Source organism: Pseudonaja textilis, chromosome 3, assembly GCF_049901715.1.
Source record: "Pseudonaja textilis isolate UNSWEBS1 chromosome 3, rPseTex1.2, whole genome shotgun sequence".
Lineage (NCBI taxonomy): Eukaryota > Metazoa > Chordata > Lepidosauria > Squamata > Elapidae > Pseudonaja > Pseudonaja textilis.
The window spans coordinates 120,175,033-120,199,236 of record NC_141992.1 but is presented as its reverse complement, the minus strand read 5'-3'; the positions used below and the strand labels follow the sequence as shown (position 1 = coordinate 120,199,236).

At 35.9% G+C, this 24,204-nt stretch overlaps 1 long non-coding RNA gene across 1 annotated transcript; it reads right to left on the bottom strand.

The window, feature by feature from the left end:
• Window positions 1-331: 331 nt before the first annotated feature.
• LOC148126307 (uncharacterized) lies at window positions 332-23,662 on the bottom strand. The gene is made up of 4 exons (XR_015742597.1): window positions 23,128-23,662; window positions 21,924-22,051; window positions 13,714-13,782; window positions 332-1,619 (listed from the first exon to the last, which is right to left on the bottom strand). It is a non-coding gene; the product is annotated as an uncharacterized LOC148126307 (long non-coding RNA).
• Window positions 23,663-24,204: the final 542 nt, after the last annotated feature.

The window sequence follows — 24,204 nt, the reverse complement described above, 5'->3', positions numbered from 1 at the left end:
TAATAATTTGAAATAATATACAGTTGGCAAAAAAAGATTTTGATTTAAGAAAGTTTTAAACAGATTGGGAAAGCACAGAGATTTGGATTATCATTCTTTTTGGAGGATGTAACATTTGAAAAACAAGTATATTATTAAATAAAGATGGGAAATTATTGAAATGGAAATAAATCCATATTAGGAACTGTACTTTGATTAACGTTGTAAAGGGAACACTAGAAGGAACTAAAGAAGCATGCAGAAAAGTGTTAAAATGGCTATAAGAGCTATAATGCTATTTTATCTTAGAGAGTTTTTTGACACATGACTGAAATACTAATAACTAATAACTCAAAAAGGATAAACAATTAAAAATGTTTACTTGTCATAGACATTTATACTGTTTGAAGGCATAGAAAACAACCAAATTGAAATTACCAAATTGAGAACATAAAAGATAAATCCAAAAAATGATGTAACATGGACAGTTGTGACAAAAAAAATTCAGGACAATGTCTTTTTATGAAAAGAAAAGGATGAGAACATGGAATAGCTAAAACACAAAATCCTGGACAATTCATCTTTATGGGATTTACAAAGTAGAAGAGTGAAAGCTTTGAATACTTTTAAATGAAAAAAAAAATCAAATTCTGATGCCATTGAAATGATTTAACGGTCAAGATTGTGCAAAACAAAATTATGGAAGATAAGGCTGGACTATTTGACCAGGGATAAACTATGTACTTGATATTTATGGTAACTCATAATGAATGTTTTGCAGATTGAAAAGATGTTGATTTTTGGACTGCATACAGATAAAAGACTAGGGGCAAAAGAAATTTTTTTTACTTATAAGATTAAAGAAGGAGAAAAGTTAGTATATTGGTTTATGCTCAGTGTGGTGGAGGTTGAAAGCCATTTTTATATCATTGTCTTTGTTGCCCTTTTTTCTCATCTATTTTTTATTTTTTATTTCTATTTCTTTTTTTCTGCACCTTCTTTTTATTTCTACTTTTTTAGTTTGTATTGCTTTTTACCATATTCATTAAAAACTTCAATAAAATTATTGATAAAGTGTGTGTATATGTATATGCACTTATGTACAACTATCAAGTATATCATTGTAAATATAGGAAGGAAACAGAGAAATTAGAAGTAAAAAATAGCAATAATAAACAGGGAAATATGTAACACAGACACATCTGCCCACGTTACCTCTCCTGAATTATTTTAAACTCCTTGTACAAGATGAGTAATGTAAAAATGTAGAAAAGTACATAGCTGCAGAAATCTGAACTTTTCTTTTAGCTATTTGATGATGGTGTCTATCTGGATGCTGTATTCCAGGTATTCAGTTTTCACCAAATTAAGTTGCAGTCCAAATTTGTCGAGCCATGTCTTTCATTGGTTGACCAATCCCTCAATTACATCCCAGGTCTCAGAACATTTTCAGTATAGATTAAGGTCCACGGATGCAGCGTTTGCAGGTCTTCAATCACTGTGGCCATGCATAGAAGAACAGGAGTACTGAGAGGATGGATCCTTAGTGGAGATCCACCTGGGTGGAAAATGGTTCAATGATGCCAGTGGTTCAGTGGATGGAGCTGGTGGCATTGTTGTAGAGGAGCTGCACCACATCTCTGTACATTATAAAAATGGATATCAGGTGAGCAAAAGAAGTTAAGAGAAAGGAATTAAATTAGGGACAATAGGTATGATCCTACTCAACTTTCATAAATTTGGTGCACATACTGCCAGGCAGTAGAAAGGAGCCTGGAAAACAGCTCAGGAAAAAAAAACTTTGCATCTATATGTAGTCAGATGTCATTGTTCTAAGAGACAGAATACTTTTTAACTCAACAAAGTCAGAATTGAGATCTGTATGCAAATAAAGTGAAGACAAGTGCAAAATCTGAAGTCATAAAAATTGTCAGGACCAACAGAAATGTTGGAAAATAAACTTGGTAGAGTTTAAAAAATAATCTACTCCACTCTGATGCCAGGCACTTTTCCATTTGGTTAGCAGTTCAATAGCAATTAAGAAACTACTTGGACACATATTCTTCCATTCTTTCTCCAAGCGATACATCTATATACCCTGCACTGATCCTTTCCATCAGAACAATTTGTAGGACAATGTTATGAGATTTTTAAAAACCCATGGGGGATTTGCCTATTATCAATTTAGATGGAGACAAACCTCTTTATAAAGCTATATTCATAGAAATAAGGTATGTCCATATCTTTGTCCATACATTAAATAATAAAAGAACTTTCATGGGGAAGTGTTTTCATAATCTCACCTAAAAATAGGAAACCTGGGAGGAATATTATGTTATAGTAAAAACCATGTGAATCAGTTTTCCCCATATTCTCCTACAGAGTACCATGGTATTTCAAAGATTTATTCTGACATAATGGATTGACATCATCAAACTGAAATCTTATCTTCCATTGGCCAATATTTATTTTATGAGCACAGAGGAAAAGAGGACAAAGGCCAAACAGCATGAAATGCAAAATCTTCATTCTGCAGTATTCTATGTAAAACTCAAGACTTAACCATTTTCAACAACAATAATGTATGATAATGCAATCCTTTCCACTTTAGCTATGCTAATTTACACCTACTGGGGTGAGCAAATTGTTGTTTCTGTTCCAGAACAAATAAATAAAGTATTAATTTATTTTAAGCCAATAAGTGTATTATCATATTTTCAATGGAATCTATTCCAGACACAACCAGTTTAATTAGTAAATGGTCCAAACATATCTCAAGGAATTACTCTGTCCAACCAAAACTAATCTCCTTAAATAAGTTCGATCCTGACTGGTTCGAGGTAGACTCAGCCTTTCATTCTCCTAAGGTCAGTAAAATGAGAACTCAGATTGTTGGGGGCAATATGCTGACTCTGTAAAACTTCTTAGAGGGGGCTGTAAAGCACTATGAAGTGGTATATAAATCTATGAGATATTGCTATTTTTTGTGGTGATTTAATTATATTTGGTTTGCATACTATCGTGCATTTAATTTAGATAAATGCACAATATAGTGAAACTAACAGCTCCGATAGTGGATAATTGCATTATATTAAGGAAGTTGTATTCCTACCATGTTTCTCATAAAATAAGGCCGGGTCTTATTTTTTTATTTTTTTTTTGAGCCCTGAAAAAATGGCTAGGATGTCTTTTCAGGGGTGACCTAATTTCTTTCCTCACGCAAACATCCACCTAGAGTGCCCCATGCACACTCACCTCTCCATGAGGCCACCACTGGAAGCTCCCCAAAGGTAGAGTCACCAGCTGCTTCTATCGGCCAATAGAAATGGCTTCGGGGTGAGCACCCACACGCACTCACCTTGCCACAAAGCTATTTCTATCAGCTGATGGAAGCTCCCCAAAGACAGAGTCACCAGCCGCTTTGGGGTGAGGTGTGGCTGCCCACGGGGCGCTCCTGAGAGGAGCACCCCATGCGCACTCTCCTCAAGGCCATTTCTATTGGCGGATGGAAGCTCCCAAAAGGCAGAATCACCAGCCGCTTCCAGCCGCCAATAGAAACAGCTTCATGGTGAGGGAAGTGCACATGGGAGAGCGGCTGCAAACTTTCTTAGCAGAAGGGAAGCAAGCTGAGTTTCTCTCTCTCTCTCTCTCTCTCTCTCTCTCTCTCTCTCTCTCTCTCTCTCTCTCTCTCTCTCTCTCTCTCTCTCCACACACACACACACACACACACACACACACAAACACCACCCCTGCTAGCCCTCGTCCCTACACCGGGTCAGCCAAGCCCTTCTGGTGAGGGAAGGTCTCAGCATCTGCGGGGTTCCCACCGTCACCCTCCCCTTTTTTAAAAAAGCAATGGTGGAAAAGAAGCAGATACACACTAAGTCTGTCCTTATTCCTTGATGCAATGTTACATCCTATTATTTAAATAAGACATAAATGGATTTCCCAATCTCTGTAGGGTAGCTTTACCAATTGACAATCTCCAAATGGGTTGTAGCTGGAGCTTCCAAAATCTGAAGACTTTTTCATTAAAAGAACCCTAGTCATATGCTATGTGGAAGACATCAAGTTGATTGGCATTTAGTCTTAATTTAAAAGTTTCAAATTAGTTCAGAATTATAGTAGCCTCACTTGTCCTATTTCAGTCACAGTGGGATTGAATTCAGCAAAAGGCCAACAATTTTTTTTAAGTTATTTAAGTGGGATTTATACACTGCTTGGATTATGGTTTTCAGAACAGAGAAATGCACCTAGTGCATCTGGATAGAGGTATGGTGCCTTAATCAATACTAGTTTGCTCTGGAAAAGATGTTCAACCAAATCAATGATAGACTATAAAAGTGCCCCCAAAATGTATATTATATTCAACTGCTTTTTACTAAAATGGCAGCCCCCAGTGAATGGTATAAGAAGACAACCAATTTTAATGGCACAAATATTTGGAATTTCTTCATATTGATGAAGATTCTTTTTTGTTTAATTATTCTTTAATTGATGTGCCTGTAAGTTATGTGACTAAAATAGCATACAAAGTTTGATCTTATAACATACATATTCTGAAGCAGATGGATCTTTTCCTGCTTTAGAGATTTAGGAAATTGAAAAAATTACAACTCCACTAAAATATTCAAAAACACTGCAAAATGTCAAAAAAGGCAAAATGGACTTTAGTAACATTCAGGAAAAATGGAATAAAGAAACCCAATAATAAGAATAGGAATAATTAAAGTTATGGCATGGTTGACATGTCATATGAAATCATATTTTGTTAAACCACTTTTGTTGAAATAGCCATCATAGTCTGGCTGTCATAATACTAAATGATGCTTTGTTTGATATTTCACATCATACTAACATAGCTAAGTTCACATATCATGCTAAGGTTATGCCACCAGACTTGAAATTCTAGACTTAGAAAACCTTGAATTACGCCGTCTTCGGTCTGATATAAGTATGGTATATAAAATCATACATTGCGATGTCCTACCTGTCAATGAATACTTCAGCTTCAACCATAACAACACAAGAGCACACAATAGATACAAACTCAAGGTTAACTGCACCAAACTTGATTGCAGGAAATACGACTTCAGCAACAGAGTGGTCAATGTCTGGAATACTCTATCTGACTCTGTAGTTTCTTCCCCAAACCCCAAAAGCTTTAACCTTAGACTGTCTACTATTGACCTCACCCCTTTCCTAAGAGGTCTGTGGGGGGGGGGGGGGGTGCATAAGCGCACCAATGTGCCTACCGTCCCTGTCCTTTTGTTTTTTTTTATTTTTCTTATATGTACCCATTTCATGTATTCATTACTATGTATATACTTATACCTATTATCTTGTAAGCAATTGACAAATCAAATAAATAAATAAAATAAGGTAAACTCAAACAAGTCATACAATGATTTCAGTGCCACATGCTTACATCTTCCTGGGGTTTGGTCTCTGAACTTTCCCAGAATTCTCCAGTAGCATCATTCAAAAAATAAGGAGCCAATTTATATTGGCCTCAATTCAAGTGTCATGTGGGGAGGAAAGAAGTACAAATCCACACCTTAACTGACCACATTTATACTTTATATTTTAGCCTGATGAATTGTCTAGATCAGATTTCTTATGATGGGGAAGGATTATGAATCAGTGTTATGTTTTCCCCTACACTCCAAGAGCTGCATGAAATCAGCATTCTTCTTCATAAAGTCTATAATAATTTTGCTATCCTGACTTAAGAGGAAGTAACCATTATTATACGCTTACCACACTCCAAGAGGCAGAACAAGCAGCCCTGAACAAGTACATAACTTTATGCCAATTGTTTTAATTAAGTATGGTGGAATCATAATATATTCTAATTGTTTACCAGAATTAAAGGCTGTAAGTCTCTGCTTTCAATTTTTATTAAAGAGTAACTTAGCAAAGTGTAATCCAATATCTGTCAATTTAACCAACAAAGATCTTGGAACCACTGAAAAGAACAAGGATAAATAAAGCAGATGAAGTTTACCAAGTCAGATTTGATAAGAGTACGGATCTCTTATTACATAGAAACCATTCTAAAATATGAGCTTGTGTTTATCTTTTGGCTTGGTTCATGAAGTGTTTGAATTCCAAATCCCTAAGTAGCAAAACACAACCACTATGTTCACATAACATGCTATGCTCAAACAAACTGATGGTTTTTTTTACTTAATTTGAAAGCTGCTTGGAATTAGGTAATTTACAGATTATTTTTGCACCCAGCAAATTCCCAATCAACCCCTAGTTCAGAGAAAACGCATATTTGCCTCAGTTCAGTACAAGAGAGAAAATATAGGTTTATATCTATTTATTGAACATCAGCAAAGAGCAGCATTATGCTTTGAAATAAATCTCTCCCTCATTAAATCCCAATCTCATTAAAGTGACCCTTTTATTTTCATCCTTAGTTTAAAATTAGACATGTAAAATTTGTTGACTATGAATTTTTAAGATTAATATTCAATTGAAGTCAGAACTTTTCTTGCTGGACAGCCAATCAGTAAGGAGCCATAAAATATTATTTTTGTGTAGGATTACTGTTGTGAGACTATTACCGGTATATGCACAAAAATGGAAAGATTCTGAAATACCCACAACAAGGAATGGTTTTTGAAAGTGTCAGAACTAGTAGAGACTGCAAAATTAATTTGGGTGATATAAACAACTACATTTATCAGTGGCTGGAAACCCCTTATGCATTTTTTGCTTTTTAAAAAAAGAGAGAGAAATGAGATTGATTTATGGGTGTGAGCTGAGTGACAGAGAGAAAGGGCAAAACATAAATATATTTATAACCTTTGTCAAAAAGAGTGAAAGCCACTTCTTTATATTGCACTCACTTCTTTGTTCTTTGTTCTTTTGTATTTCTTTTTCTATTTTCATGACTTACTCACTATTCTTTCTTATTTTCTTCATTTCTTTTCTAGGAAACAAAGTGTTGTGGAGTTAGTTGTATCTTGTTAAAAAAATCTCTTCAATAAAAATATATCAAAAAAGAGAAATAAATATTACTTAATGTCTACTTAAACATTACCTCAGCACAAATTACGCACAATATATTCAAAGTATTCCAAGTATTTATTCCCTTTGGGGGGGCGTTGTAGTGGACACCATCCACTAAACTATTTCAGTTTGTTTTTCAATTGAATTTACAGGTAATGTGTTTTATTAAGGGTAAGAACAATTCTGAGGTGATTAATTTGGACTGGCTTTTTTACATCTTAAAACCCTGGCATTTTAATAGGGGTGTGTATACATTTTACATCCACTGTAATGGTAGTCCACAACTTACAAGAGTTCATTTAGTGACCGTTCAAAGTTACAATGGAATTGAAAAAAGTGACTTTTGACCATTTTTTACACTTATGACCATGGCAGCATCCTCATGGTCATGTGACCAAAATTCAGACATTAACAACTGACTCCTACTTATGACAATTGTAGCGTCCCGGGGTCACATGGTCACCTTTTGCAAACTTCTGACCAGCAAACTCAATAGGAAAGCCAGATTCACTTAACAACCAGGTTACTAACTTAACAACTGAAGTGATTCACTTAACAACTGGGGCAAGAAAGGTCATAAAATGAGTTTGACTGACCAGGTTGAATGGAGAACATCTATTTAAGGTACCTGGAACCTGAATTTTAAAGACTAATACTATTCCTAATAAAGATCTTAAGCGGCAAAAGAGAAAGGGAAAGGAAATGGAATTGGCTTTTTTTCCTCTCATATTGACAGTTTTAATTGATTTGGAACATTAAGAAGAAGAGATTCAAATAAGAAATTGATACTAATCCACTTTGACATTAATAGGCTATTTCTAGCTGAAAATAAAGTGCCAAAGGGATAAAGATTCTTGGATAATTTAAAAATTTTCTTTAAAAAAGAAAGAAAGCAGCGGAGGGGAAAAAGGAAACAAGAGGGTGGAATCTGGAAAATGGAGTAGACCACCTGGAACTTAAAAAAATTGATAGTGGAATTTTAACAAGGCTTGCAAAAGATACATTGTAGCTGAAACTTTGTTTCAAGATAACAAAGCCCCTGGAAAGAGAAAGGGAGAAAAGAAGCAAGAAACAGCTTTGGATTATTGGATGATTCCTGGAATTTTGGATAGTGCATTCTAATGAAACAAAATAAAATCAATTGGGGTTTTTTAAAAAAAAATTAAAATGGCATCACTCCTTGAAGAGTTAAAAATGAGACTTAAAGAACAAAAAGAAGAAGCACAAGAGGGAAGAGGATCTTTTGGCTTCATATTTCAATTTTTAGAAATGGAGATCTTGAAATATGAAAAACAACAAGAAACACTGACAGAACAAAAAGGGCGGGATAAAGAAGAAGGCATCTTTAATGACCAAGCAACTTTAAGTGGGGTAAAAAAGGGAAAGGGGGGAAAGGGAGTTAAAAACTTAAGCATTGAAGCAACAACCAAAAAAAAAGAGTAATTTGAAAAGCAATCATAATATCAGGAAGAAGCAGAAGGGAGGATCACAGAAGGGAGAATCAGATAGAAAAAGGAATAAAAAGGGGAGGGAGAAGAAGAGAGGGAAGAGGGAAAGGAAAAGAAGCTACAAAGAACAGAAACAAGATATAAAGGTACAGGAAAAGCGTACAAGAATTAAAGGTATAAACCTATTTAAAAGACACAGAGACAATGGTTAAAATTTAACTTAAGGAAAGGATTTTGAAAGGGTGCATGGGATAGCATTGTTATATTAGAAATAGAAAAGGGTTAGAAAATATGTTTAGATGATTAAAGAGATAGAAAAAAATTGTATCGATGTGTAATGGAATATTTGTTTGTAAAGAGAATAAGGCTCTCAATGATTTAAAAAGAAAGTTAAAAAAACTGAAAAGAAACATGGAAGATTTTTATCAGTTGACAAGATGAATTTGAATAAGAATAATAATTTTATTGACTTCTGTTAATAACTATTGTTTTGTTTTTTATTTAAAGACAGTAATAAGTAAAATATGAAATATAGATGATTAAAGTGAAAGACAACTGATATCACTAGGTAATGTTTGTTAAAAGAAGTAGAAATGTAAAAGATTGTTATTAATATTAATGTCAGAGCTTTACTTGAATAGAATAATTATTCCATTTACTATTGTTATACATATATGCACAGAGATATATACATATATACTTTTTTCTTTTAAGAATTTAGTGTGTATTTTTAAGGGAATGTACCAAGTAGAATTTGATTGACAATAGGTATGTGTTATAAAATAGAGGTTAAAAAATAAATGTTATAACTGTAAAGGTGTAACTTAAATTTTTAAACAAGATTTGAAAAAAGATACAAAGGTGTTACACTCCAGTCTAGTAATTACAGGGGAAAATTTGTTTTATGAGAAAAGATTATATGAAATTGTAAACAGGACAGACGAAAGTATAAAAACATTGATTAGAAAGATTTTAAAAATTAGAAAAAGATATGTAATTGAATTAAGAAAGGAATGAGATAATTTAAAATAAGGCCATAGGAAGTAAAGAAAGGGAATAGCTATTGAAAAAATTGTGAAAATAGTTATAAGATATGGATTAGAATGTATAAGATAAATATGTATTGAGTTTATGTCTATATGGAGAAGTGATAACCCGGGGTCACGCTTTTCTCAAAAAACAATATTTTATTTGTATTTCTGTTTTGTGAAAACTTAAATAAAACTTTTATTAAAAAAAAAAAAAGGTCATAAGATGCAGCAAAATTCACTTAACTGCCTCACTTAGCAATAGAAGTTTTGGGCTCAGTTGTGGTTATAGGTTGAGGACTACCGGTATACAGTATATCTCTCATGATTCTTATGTAAATGTATTCTTCCTATATATGGAAAATTGATGTTTGTAGATGAGGACACGTAACAATACAGGCTAAAATATGATTTTCTTTGTCTGCTACATAATCCAAAGCACTTTTCAGGATATAAAAGGCAATTTTGATCATTTAGCCTATCAAGAATATCATGCACTGCACCCAAGTGTTCAATGACTTACTTGGACAGAGTAATCCATTAACAGAATATGTAGGGGCATTAGATTTCTTTTGGAGGAGGGACGAAAATTATTTTAAATCTTTCTATTACTGTTTAATGATCATCTGAATGTTTGCAACCCAAATCTATTTTTCCCTCATACTGAACTATCTCCTTTTCCATAATTTGAATTGAAACTTATCCTTTGGAACAATACACACCAACCCTGTTCTATTACCTGCTTAATAATCCTTCAATGTTTTGATGGTAATTATTAAATGGAGAAATATATTCATTGGCAGGGATTCCTAATCTGATTACTTCCCAAGGATTCCTCCAGAAAATTACTAGTGTCCACAACTTTCTGTTGTAAGTTTTCTCCAGCTATTCATATATAATTTGGTTCCTTATACCGGTTTGCATACAGAGGAGCTCCTGTATGTAATTTCTGACCCAAATGGCTTACAAAGCCAAATTTTACCATGTTTCTGCACAACTGCATTGTTAAACTTTTGACCACTATCTGAGTTAAAATTCCTCAAATATGTGCCTCTTGTTATTGTCAATCAAGAAATTTTTAAAAATCATAAAATCATATTATGTAGAGAACAGTGGTAGGATTCTTTTTTTTTTACTACCAGTTCTGTGGGCGCAGCTGGGGGGGCATGGCAGGGGAAGGATACTGTAAAATCTCCAGTCAGAGGTGGTATTTGACGGTTCTCTGAACTACTCAAAATTTCTGCTACCAGTTCTCCAGAACTGGTCAGAACCTGCTGAATACCACTTCTGGTAGAGAAGCATTGTACAGAAGCATAGTAATCTAGCCTTTAATTTATCCTCATTTGCTTGAGTAGTTTCTGTTTTTAAATAAGCATTGCATTATACCCAGGTTACCTGTACTATACATAAAAACATATGTCAATATTTTATTACGGTAAGTTAAGCAATTTCTCGAAATCATAATCTCTAGCAGCTAAGTCTAAATTCCCCTCCTTTCAGGCTCTTTAGAATAATATGAGGTGTGCCAGATATCACTATAGGATGTAGTTATTTGAGGAAGATTATATCTCCAGCACACACACACACACACACACACACACACACACACACACACGAGAGAGAGAGAGAGAGAGAGAGAGAGAGAGAGAGAGAGAAAGAGAGAGTGAGAGAGAGAGAGAGATTATTTTAAGTTTAACACTGCAACATTAACCCCTTTATAGCATTTATTGACTGGCAGTTATTAATTATTAAATTATTAAAGTTATTATTAGTTTCAATTACAAATATAAAATCACAAGTGTTTTCTTCCACACAAAGGAAAATGTAATTGAGAATGAAGGATATATATTAGGGAAAATGGAACTGAGTTTAATAAAGGCACCTTTCTGATAACAGTTTTTTTTTAATATCAAACACTTATAAAGATTCTGAAGAATGGTCAAGCAAAATTCTTTCTGCAAATTCAAAAAAGTTTCACAGCAATCTACAGGCAGCTGTAGCCTTTCTTCTTAAAGGCTTATTTTAATCCACCCTATTAACATCTTCAGATAAATCAGAGTTAAGCATCATGACATTAGACAAAGTATACTGTGTAGAGTGAGAGAATCCTGAAAGAGAAAATAAAATAGCATTAGATTATCTCATAATGCCAGTTTGGAGTTGTACTTTTATATCCTGCTATTTTTAAAACAATATTTCAAAAATATTGTTGGGGTGATTGTTGATCAAATTTTGAAGTAAACTGCTTTCTTCTTTTAAAAATATGAACTCACCAAGAGGTGCCAAGTTGGTCTTTTTCTATTCAGTAACCCTGTCATGGGGACTTGATGGTTGGATTGACAAGACATCCAGACTCAAACTACTGCAGGTGAATGCCAGAGCTGCCTGTTCATTCATGAATTTTGGATGATTAAGCACATCTGATATATGTTAGCAAAACCTGGCCGAATGAAGATGGGAATATTGCTCTCCCAGAAATTTGTCTAGGCAGGTTTCTAGACCTGCATCACCCTTGATGTTAAGGCCAGTGAGGCAAAAGTTTATTTGTGACTTGAGTCTTTGTTCCTGGAGTGATAAGGTAGAATTGCCTGTGTGTGAGGTTGCTGAGCTATAGAAAGGGGTTAGGGTCCATGTGTGTGTATGTGTGTTGGCTACTCTGCTACCAATTAGAGAGAAAAATATTTCTTACTTCTGGTCTATTACTTATTTGAGGACTATCATACAGTGCCATTGTTCAGGTAATCAGTTCTTTTTTGGGTAAAAGCCAATCTGTTGAGTTATCACAGAACTTCCCTAGCTTCCTAAAAATGCACATTTTCTGACTTCAAAGAGCAACATATCAAATGGCTTTTGTTCCATCATATTCTCTCTTTTCTTATTAATCCTAGGGAAAGTTTGTCTTAGCTGTTTTCTTTCTGAATTAACTCTCTTTGATGCCAGACCTTCTTTTCATGGCATCAATCTAGTAACAGAGCTTGAGGTATTTGCAAAACCAAGTCAGTTCTCCAAATGCTCTCCCACTGGCTGACGAATAAAGAACCCTGGTTACATCAGCCTAAAATAATCTGTGGCTCAGTGTGGGATATAATATGTCATCTCAACCAAGTTAGTTTCTTAATTAACTGAATCATGTCTCAGGTATGTTTAACATGTGGTGCAACAACTGGAAGTGTACAGATCTTTGTCTCATGAAATGGACACATATTAATGACACAGATGCCCCCAAGTTCAGGAACTGAAGGAAAGTTTTGTTTTCAGTGCCCTAAGAAAATGGTCCCTGGAGTTGCAAATGAGATGTAAAAATAGCTGTAGAGAACTTGGAGGCAAAGTGTAATCAGGAAATGGAGAACAAATAACCACAAATTAAGCAGTCCAAAAGGGCCTTTTAGAGATATTCTATATTAAACATATATCATGGAAAAAATAGCCAGTCATTTGTGAATTTTTAACAAAATTTTGTTTAAAAGTATGTCAGTATAGTGATAAGCCACTATTTCTGGCCTCTTTATAACAAGAAATATATCTAATATAACCCACTGGGTCCTTTTTAAAATCATATGCTCACAATAAGGCTTTTCAGAATGATAATTCTCTCTGTCCCTCATTCATACACATAAATACAACAACCCCAACAACCCCTATTTAAAATGTTCTTGGAACATCAAAAGCCTTTCTGTCAAAAACCCAAATTAATATGCTCCCCCACTTAACAGAAGTAACTGCATATTTTTCTCTCAATTTGTCATGCCCACCCCTCTCTTTTTGGCATACATGTTATAATAGAAGTGACAAGATGACAGAGTGTCTTGTCAAAGTTTAGTCTCCTGACCTCACATAGCTGAACTCCTTGGTCCATGACTTATAGCCCTCAACCCCAAATGTCTTTCACTTGTATACTTCCTTCCTATCAATGGAACATCAGAGTGGCTTATAAGCTTTGCAGATAAATCAATAAACAAACAAACATCAGCCTAGCCTTCTTTTATATTTTGCCCTTCCAATTGTTTTCTTCTGAAAGAAAATTCCATTGCCAGTCTGTTCTCTCAAGCACACATTTTTTTCCAACCTGCTTTGCTTGAGTTTTTTCAGACACACTCCCTGAACTTCTCTCCCTCATCAGCAGAAAATATAATTGGCCAAATTTTCCCACAGTGTATGTTCCTTTCTTTCAAGCCTCATTTTCCATCTTCTTTCACATTCCCCTTTTTACACTACATTACATACATTTTACCCACCTTTCAATCCTTGGCCTTTCTTTTAAATTTTTCCATTTTGGGGGATCTCTTTCCAGCAGTTAACCTAATCTACAAAAAAAAGAACCCATCACCTTTAATTCCAGGCAAGCTGAATAACTATGTCTGAACTAAAAACAATAAATACTTATTCATTATTAATGAGAATGAATTAGAGACAGATTATAACCAACCAAAATGAGCTGGCTCTGCCTCTTGGGAAGCCAGCATAGAAAATCCTTTAGTGAGGTAATTGTGAAGACAAAACATAATTCCATAGAGAACAGAGCAGAATGCCTTGTGTTTACATGCCACAGAAACCCTATGTCACATTTTTGTCATATTTGACAAAGTTTTTGCTCATAGGCTACTGCATTTTAAGTTCTGGAGATCCCCAAAACTTTCTGTGGAAAGAAAATCCTGGGCCAATCATTTTCCTTCCCCTTCCATTTTTTTTCTTACCTTCGTAGGAGCCCCTCCCAGTTTATTTCATCCTCCACAAAATTAATCCTCTTGGTTGCTTGAGATACTCTCCCCCCACTTCGTTGTTCCAAAACTATTCTGAAAGACCAGATCATCAGTTCTTTCAAATGTTTCTGTGTAAGTAACATCAATGAGCTTGCTTCCTTCCTGCAGGCAAGTATAGAATATGGAATTTGGGAACTAAAACTTATATGGTATTTATATTGCATCCACATTTGACTGGGATTGTCCCTGTTTTGGGCTTCAGTCAGGACATCTTGGTTAGCTTCAGTTGGTTTACGAAAACAAACTTTGAAAGGAAGACTGAACAGACCCACAAAAGGGATGCTAAGTTTTAGCCATTTGTCACAACTTGTTTCCCCTTTCCTGCCAAAGCCAGCAGATTTATAGAGATCTATTTTCTCTGTGATCCATCCATAACAGAGCACCAATGACAGTGATGATGAACATGCATAGGGTTCAGTCCCAGAGCAATTTCATTTCATGTTACCCTGGTTAAGGCTAGGCAGACTTAAAAATATTTGTTTAAAAAGTGGGCATAAATTTCCTCTGGAAAAAAATCTGCTCTCTGCATGAGCATAGGTTGAAAAGGAAAGAAAAATAAAATAAATGGTTTTGAGGTAGATTTTCCCCTGAGATTCCAGGAAGGTAACAAGACCTTTATTTAAGTGTTTATATCCATAAGTGAGGAACTTCAACAATGTTTCAATTTATTTCTTTTTAAAATCTTTGTGCTGATAATAGAACTTTCAATCATTACTCATCAATATTTTGACTCTCTCTCTTTCCATTTTTCTCTCATGAAGAAGGTCTGGTACAACCAGAATGGATTACATAGGAACACAGCAGAAAAGTTTTTTATTTTTTTTAAAAAGTTAAAATCTGGGGACACCATTATGGAATGCAAGATTTCTCCTTATATATTTAATAAGATATAGGAAAACTACCTCAAAGGACTATTCTACCATTTATCTCCATATATTTTCTAATTGTAATGAACAATACAAAATGGCACACTTGAGTAACTCATTCACCTGGAAATAATGAAAATCTGAGAGATGCTATCCAGTAAAGTAAACGACAATATCACAGTTGTCTTAGTGAGTCACTTACTTTTGAAGTTCATTTATGAATCTAAGTCCAATCTCTAGGTCCATTAAAAATGAGATCCACATTTCTATTTACTTCCTCAAAATGATTTGGGGAAAGTCTCCTCTGGTATAGAAACATTTCCAAATTCAACTCCATGAGTATATTTCTTTCTCCCATTTCAGCAACAATGCAAACTTACCATTGATACCCAGGTGTGTTGATTTGCTACTTTTTTTGACAGATCCAGAGAAATAATTTTCATGAATATTAAAGTACTGGTTTTTTTATTTTACTCTCTAATTTATGACAAAGTCTTTCACAAGTTTGGAAAACAAAGCAGAAAAAGTGTCCCACAGATTTGTTTATTTATGTATTTATTCGGTTCATGGATATAGGTCATATTTGAAATAAAGATCAAATGTCATATAACATCATTGCTTATGAACTAATCCATAACAGATACCAACAACCTTCATGGGTAACTGCAAAGAACAAATGCATTGAGTTGCATCCTGGGATCCCCAATTTACTGTTTTTATTCATCCTTGTGGAAATCAATAGGGAGGGAAAGATTAGTGATTATCCTGAGGAAAGGAAAAGACCTCCTGCCACAAATAGACAATTATTGCATCTCATGTTGGGACTACTAATGTTTCAGCTTGTAAATCTATCCACTTCTGTATTTCTACCCTAGATGAAGATGATGGCTGTTTTGTAAGGAGTATATGTTACAGAGGTTAAAATTGAGAAAACAGCATCAGTCATAGAACTCTAGGGCTTATGTTAGGGTTTTTAGTCAGCAAAATTGGCATGAGTCACAAACTGCCAAAAGATAGGCTCCTAACCACACTGGATTGTTTTGTCTGGAAATGTTCAAGGGAGTGATTGACTATGGCTAAAATCGCCTTTGATTTTTACACTAACAGTGTCTACTAGAACAGGGGTCACCAACCTTTTGTACCTCAGAGACCACCAAACTCAGACTTTTAAAACCCAAGGACCATTAATATGAATTTTTTAAAAAAGATAATATATTTAATATAAAAATTATTTTTATATTAAATATAAATTTAATATTTAAAAAATTACACACACACAAACACTCTCTCTCTCTCTCTCTCTCTCTCTCTCTCTCTCTCTCTCTCTCTCTCTCTCTCTCTCTCTGTGTGTGTGTGTGTAAAATGTTCTGGGCTGGAAGCCTCTCCCCACCTTCACCTTCCAAAGAGACAGAAGAGCGGGTGAGATGTGTATGTGTGTGTCTGAGCTGAGGTGCCTCGGGGCAACTGCCGCTGGGACAAGCAGAGGCAGAAAGGGGGCTTTGCTCTCCTTGGAGCACCCCTCAGCTGCCACTCCAGGGGCCTCTCAGGAGGCATCTGCCTGCAGAAGGACTGCTGCCCTCAGTGATTAATTGGGGGGAGTGGAAGGGGAGAAAGTGGGAGCTCCATAACAGATCCCGGGTGGAGGATTGAGAGGCTCAGATCTGCAGCCGAGGAAAAGCTGAGGGGAGGGGCTCTTCCAGCCTCACCTGAAGGCAGGCAAGGAAAGGTGTCCCTGGGGGCACTTTGCTTGCTTTAGTGCTGCTGCCAAACCCAGCCACAGCCAGTGATTATTTGGGGGTGGGGAAGGGGAGAGAGAGAAAGAGAGAGAGAGAGAGAGAGAGAGAGAGAGAGAGAGAGAGAGAGAGGCAGGAACAATTCAAAGCTAGAGAACTAATGGGGAGAGCTAACAGTGAGTGCTCGGGGATGGGACTGTTGTTGCCTACTGTTGCTGTGTGTGGGAGCTGGATGGTGCGTGCAACTCAGGGACCTAACTCCAGGGTCCCTCAAAGAGCCGGGAGGTGCGAGAACTGCGCAGCCCAGATTAATTGTGTTTGGGGGGCATTTCTTCTGTGGTCCACCAAAAATTTTCCACAGCCCACCAGTGGGCTGTGGCCCACCACTTGGTGACCACTGTATTAGAACATGCAGTAAATATCTTTAGATAAAATCATGCCAGATATATCTCTTCCACTATCTCTAGATTTATTTATTTTTTAGAAAAAGCCTCATCCAATCAGGCATTAAATTGAAGATGAGATTAATTAGTTTTCTGTACCTGGAGTTCTTGTATTAATCAAGTTGTTATAAATTAGTGTAAGCAATTTATGACCCATATATTCTATGCAACTCTAGAATCTTCTGCTTGCGCTGCCAAAATTTAGTGGTCCAAATTCTCAGAATTCTTTTTTTAGTACAAGAAGCACAATGTTTTATTTTAAAAGTACTCAGGTCTGCCTTCTAGTCCTCTCCCAAAAATCAAGCTAAAAATTCTGGCTTATTTTCCTGTGCCAAGAGAATTGTTTCACTGGCTATCTCTCTCTAATTCTTTTCGGGGGGGGGACAGAAAGCACCCTGTGGGGGGGGGAATATGTCTAGATTTAAAATGTATCTAAAGTTTGTGGATACTCAAATGTATCTAAAACAAGACCAGATTTTCAGTTGTTTTTGAGAAGTACATGTTGTGTTCCTTTCTTCAAAATGATTAATACAGTCTAGCTTCACATTTCAGATACTCAAACTCCTACATTTAGAAACTGGATAACAGGTCCTTCAAAGGACTCAGCAAAATGAGATAAAAGGTTTACTTCAAGGAGAAGTAAAGCCTATCTATGCAAAAGACAAAACTTCGCAATAAAGAAGAATCCAAATATATTTATGTGTTGTCATCAACCCCTAAGATTTAGATACCTTGTCTTCAGTTTTTGTGGTAACCCTGAGTCTACTGCTGTTTTACCAAACTGGAATGGTTAGAAGTTGCAACAGGTTTACAAAACACTCTTGTCTGTTCTGAGGCTCTTTACTTCCCACTTTGCTCCATTCTCCCTAAAAGGTAGTAGTTTGTTTTCATAATGTATTTTATTTTTTGTAAATTGCCTTAAGATTCTTCTGGATGGGTTGGGGTGTTGATGTGAGTGAAGCTGGATATCATTGCCATTTGACTTTGCCTCTTTCACAATGATCTCTTGTCACTGGCTATATTGTAGCTTTATAAAAAAAAATATTTTCTTCTGTTTCTTCTCAGTTCATCTCTCTTTTATATATCAGTCCCATGTAAGCCTTTCTTTTAAAAAAACCCTACCTCAAAGAGGAAGAAAACTAATGAGTAACTTTTTAATGTGTAATTCTTCCCCTCCAGCTGCTGAGTGTTTCTAATAATTCAGTTAGATGCCAATTCAAGAAGCCACTTTTTGAAGTTGTGAACATTTTCCATAAGCCAGAGGCCAACTTCATTCCACAGGGCAACTTTTCATAATCAAACAGGGCTTAGGGGAGAGAATTTAAAAACAGACAAGTTAAAGCAATGTGCTTTAGGCCTCTGTGGGTCACATCTAATTTAAGAAAGTTCAGAGAGTCAGCCAACTCACATGAGTCAACTTCAGTGCTGTACATACAAAGGGAATTAACTATATGGGAGTCAGCATAAATTTTTCTTGGTCCTTATTTATCTTCCGGCCTTTGGGCTTGAACACAATGATAAAATATTTCAAATTAATTTCATTGTTTGAGAGGAGCACACACTATTTAGGTCTACCAAAATAATCCAAGCCATTGATGTGGTATCATGATTAAAGAACCAGCCTAAAACTAAAATACTCATTTTCAGATTCTCATTCCAATCTATGTATTTCACTTGGTAACTCTGAGCAGTGTGCTATCTCTCAGCCTAACACCTCTCTCACAAACTGACATTGAAGAAAAGAAGATATAATTGCTGAAAAATTGCAGTTTAGAGATTAGCACTCGATAATTTTGGATACCTCTCTTTCAGGAAAATAACTCACCCTAACTCATTTGGATAGATGAGATGAACTAATTCTTTAAAACTTTTTTTAAGTATGCATTGATATAAAGCAATAGTACTTAAACTTATATACCCGTTCATAGTGTTTTACAGCCCTTTCTAATCAGTTTATAGAGTCAACATATTGCCCCCAACAATATGGGTCCTCATTTTAATGTCCTCAAAAGAATGGAAGTCTGAGTCAACCTTGAGGTGGTAAGGATTGATCTCCTGGCAGTCAGCAGAATTAGCCTGCAATACTGCATTCTAACTACTGCATCACCAAAGCTTTTTTCTATATTTTATTTTTAAAAACATCAAGTGCTCATTTTCTGGAGAAAACAATAGGAAAAGTCACATTTTTTTTTAATATGCTGCCAGATCAGGAAACATTCTAGACAAAAAATAAAACTAACCTAAAATCCTAACATATGTAATACTAATTTAGTTACCGTTATTGGGACTGGCAATTCATCATTAAGCAAAGCAATCACTAAGTGAATCTGCGACTGATCTTACTTCAACTTTTGTTTGCTTTATAAAAAAGGTCAAAAATGAAAGAATTGGTTGTAAATTTGCTTTTTCATCATTGTGAATGGTCCCTAAACAAGGCAGTCACGATGGTACAGCAATCAAATGTACAAAAAAGACCATGTAAAATATAGTCACTGAAATCAAATAAGCTCATGAACTGATCAAAGATATTCAGGTTATTTTATGTGAGAAAACCTTCCTATTAATATGAATATCCCTGCTTCAGATGGAGATGTACTTCTTATCCTTTCACAAGAACTTACTACTCTATAATTTTCTTCCATCTAGAAATCAAATATTGACATCCTGTGTCATGTTTTCAATAGTGAAAATTAAAAGATGCATATAATATTAATGCAATAGCCACTGTTGCAATCCGGTAGAACAAAACCTATTAGGAAAGGCTTTTCATATGGAATGGTCTCTTATGCATTTCTCTTACCGTCCCACTAAAGGAGACACAGCAAACTCTTCTTCATGTCAAGCTCAGCACTTTATGCTCGTATTAATATTGTCTTCTGAAAAACAATATATTTGCTACTGCCTTCCTGTAGGATGTTTTTCTTCCAAGTTTATCCAATTTTATTTTCTTTATTTAAAAAATATCACTCGATATTCCTAGCTCTCAGCACAATTTACCATAAAGCGTATTAAAAATGTGATTTAAATAAAGAACCGTAAAACAACATCAAGTAAAATGCAAAGTCAAAACTGCATGTAAACTAGGCATCAGCCATTCAAAATCTAAAACTATACAAATTAAAATATAAATAAAATATAATTAAGAGTCAAGTTAAAAAAAAAACCGTGAGGGAAATAGAAAGGACTTCACGTATTGAAATGATATTAGTTTGGGAGTCAGTTAAATGTTTCTGGAGAACAATTTCATAAACAGAGTGCCATCATGTAGCATGTTCTCTCCTTGAAGACAACACCCTCACCTCTTTCGGTGGGTGACTTGGAAGAGACTTTTAATGGAAGATGTAAGGTCTGAACTGGTACATACAGGAGGTGTTCCCCCAGGTAACCTGATCCTAAGTCATTTAAGTCATCCTAAGGTTAAAAACAACACTTTGAATTGGATCCAGAAATGGATTTGGCAGCTAGTATAGGTGGTGAAGGACTGGCATAAAATGTTTTTATTGGCCTATCTTAGTGAACCAACTGGATTTCCATATTGTCTTCATAGGTAAATGTAGGAGAAACTACTTGATTAGTGATAAATTCCTGCCTGTTTTATTCTTACTGCTTTTTCCCAAAAATTATACTTGATGGGTTTAAAAAGCATGTGTAATTGCAGGAGTGGGTTTCTACTGGTTCTGTCCACCTCTGTAGAACCGGTAGCTCTGAAGAGTAGCAGACATAGAACCGGTTCTATATCTGCTGACGTTTTTGCCCACCCACCCACCTGGGCTCTTACCTGATCTTTATTTCCTAATTTTTCAACTTCAGCTGCCGAACGAGGCACAACTGCAGGGAAAAAAAAGCAGGAAAAGAGGGCTGTTTCAAAGGCTGCTTCTATGCACACAGCATGCTGATGACGATTTACAGGCACGCAGCTTGCAGCGTGCAGGGAAGCACATCATAAATCACCGAACCTCGTAAATCCCAAACCGGTAGTTAACCCTGTCGTATCCCACCCCTATGTAACTGGATACTTTATTCCTGAAGCTTCTCTGATTAATAGGTCAGAGCTTCTTAGCTTACATCTTAAAGCTAGATATGAAGCAATGCTTTCTAAATCACTTAACCTTTCCTTTCAGTAACAGGAAAAGGGATAAAACACTGATTTGCACTGCTACTCAAGAGTATTTTGTTTTGCACTTAACCTCAAGGTCTTTTAATCTATTGGGCATGGCTCAAGATTTTTCAGCCCTCAATCCTCTCAGCCTTGATTAGTTCAGTAGGAGATTCACAACGAAAGAAGGAAACTGTAGCCAAACAAACTGTGCAGCTAGGATGAAGAGGGAGATGCTGGAAGAAAATATTAAATGCCTAATAAGACGTGGACTGAAGACCTCTTTGTTATGGAAATAAAGTCAATCACAGAATCTGTTGCAGGTTGATGTGACTGAGAAATAGAACCCAGTGTGGTCCTCTGCAAATAAAAAGGGAGAGGAATTTAAAAAAATGATTATTCTCAGCAACTTGAGAATTTGGCAAACAGTTTTGTCTGCCACCTTTGTGCAGCTCTCAGATGAATCTGTTAGGTTCATTCCATTTAGAGATTGCACTGAGGCAACTGAATCAGAATTAGTCTGGACATAGTTTGGATTAATACTCACATTTCATGTTGTTGGGACCCATGAATTTGTGAAGAGAGACATGTTGCATCCTGAAGATCCTCCCGTATTAAAGCACTCATATACAATTGTATACATATGCATTCACAGACACCCCTATGCTGATGAACCTAACAAAACATAAAGCACAAATCAAGATGAGTACATTTGTTTTTCTGATTAGTGGCCAAAAGGCACTATTTTAATCAGTGTAATGGAGACTCAAATGAGAAACACAACTAGAGCCGGTCCTTCTCTATTTGCTCAGCCCAATCTCACAGGGTTGCTGTTGTGAGGAGAAGAGGAAGAGGAAGGTGTGCTGGATATGCTCACCTCCTTGAGTTGTTCACAAAACTAGTCGGTGACAAATAAAATGAAGAAATAAAACAAAGGAGCCTGCAAGCAATTGGAGCATTAAAACAGAAAAGTTACTGTTAAGAATGTAAGTCACCTAACAGTTGGGTTGGAAATATATAAACCAGGATAGACACTTTAATACTGTCTCTTTAAGGGAATGCTAAAATTGTAATTGGGTGTGGTTCCTCAAACGGCCATAAGATGGAGCCAGAAACCTGGTTTCCGAGAGTGTTGCCATTCCTGCATTTTCTTTATTGACTGTTGCTGATCATAGTTCTTCTTGGATTTGATGTAAGTCTGTTACTGAACTATTTATGACACTGGACTTTGATTTTGGATTATCCCTGGACTAAAAACTGACTGCTTTAACCATGTATGACTTGGACTGCTTGTTGGACTTTGCTTAACTGTTTACTGGAAGTAAAAACCTACATTTTACTATACAGTGTATCTGTGTGCTGGTTGTGTGTTATTCCTCACCACTCTCACTATGTCTCCCTGTGCGCGCTCATTCACCTAACAGGGAATTACCTCAACAGTTACGTCAATGAGCAGGGAGCTCCACTCTCTGTGTTAAGAAGCTCCGTGTAAAGGAAGAAAATCCCTGTGAGTCCAGCTGGCGAGGTGGAAAGCCTAACACCCAAGACTTGCCAGCAAGCCAGAAAAGAGCTCCATTCCTCAGTAAATGCTCAATTCAAAAGTATTCGGAGATTTCCGATTCCTCCCATCAGCATGCCAGAAAAGAGCTCATACCTCGGTAAGTGCTAAATTCAAAAGCACTCTAATCAAAAGTGCTCAACAATCTGCAACTCAACCCATATTTACTAGAAGGTAAGGCGGTGGGGCTCACCAGTACCGGGGGCTCTACAATCATCCTTGCAGGGGGGTGAGACAGTGACATTTATCCCATCCTTGCATGGCGGTGAGTACCGGGAGCTGTGAGTCAGTCTTCAGACATTTGCAGTCAGGGTGTGAAGCAGACTGCTTCCTCCCCTGCCGCCCCTCCTTCCCTCTTCTCTCTTCACCAAATTGTTAATCCGGACTCCCTCTTTAAAAGGACAGTAACTTAGTTTTGTTATAACTGAACTTCTGTGAAGATTGGAAGCAATTTTATTTCATGTGATAGAAGCAGAAGTATATTGAAGCTAGGAGCGAATGCGCAATACAAATCTGAGTCTACATAGTAAAAATATAAACTGTTTGAATTGCCAGTGCAAGACTATCTACGTGCCTCTTTCTCTTAAAGCAACAAACTTTGAAAGTGTATTTAATTAACTAGGAGGGGGCCAGAAATCCCATTCATCAAGGGAAAACAAAAACAAAAAGTTTCCTGTTGCCTCCCTGTGAATTGTTCTGTTTATCTCTGCTGAAGAAGGGGCCAGAGATCCCCCCTTCAGCAACTTTGCATCTTTACTATTTCAAAAACTCAATCTACAAAATAAGAAAGACAGCGTAAACCCTTGCTCATTGATTCTTTTCAAGAGGAAAGAGTGTTTGACACAAAGAAACTGCTGTTCTTTGCTGTTTCTCCAGCCCAGGAAAAGAGGCCTCCTGCCAGTTTATTAGGAATTATAAACCTATTCTCAGATATCACCAACAGCTAAGCAAAGCAATAACCCTTTACTTACTGACTCTCAGTAATACTTCATTACTTTCAGTATCTCAAAACTTATAACTTTCTACCTCAAGACCTATATCAAAGATTAGATAATGATATCTCCAAATCAATTTCTTTAAAATAATTAATTTTTATCAAATGATTAATTGATTTATTTGTTTTTATTGATTAGTATGATTGAGTGTTTAGTGCATATAGTGTAATTACTGAATATCTGATTAGTAAAATCAGTGAAATAGTGAATTTAATTGACCAGTGTGTTTAGTAATTACTGTAAGAAATTAGGCTGTTTGTTGCTTAGCAAAATTA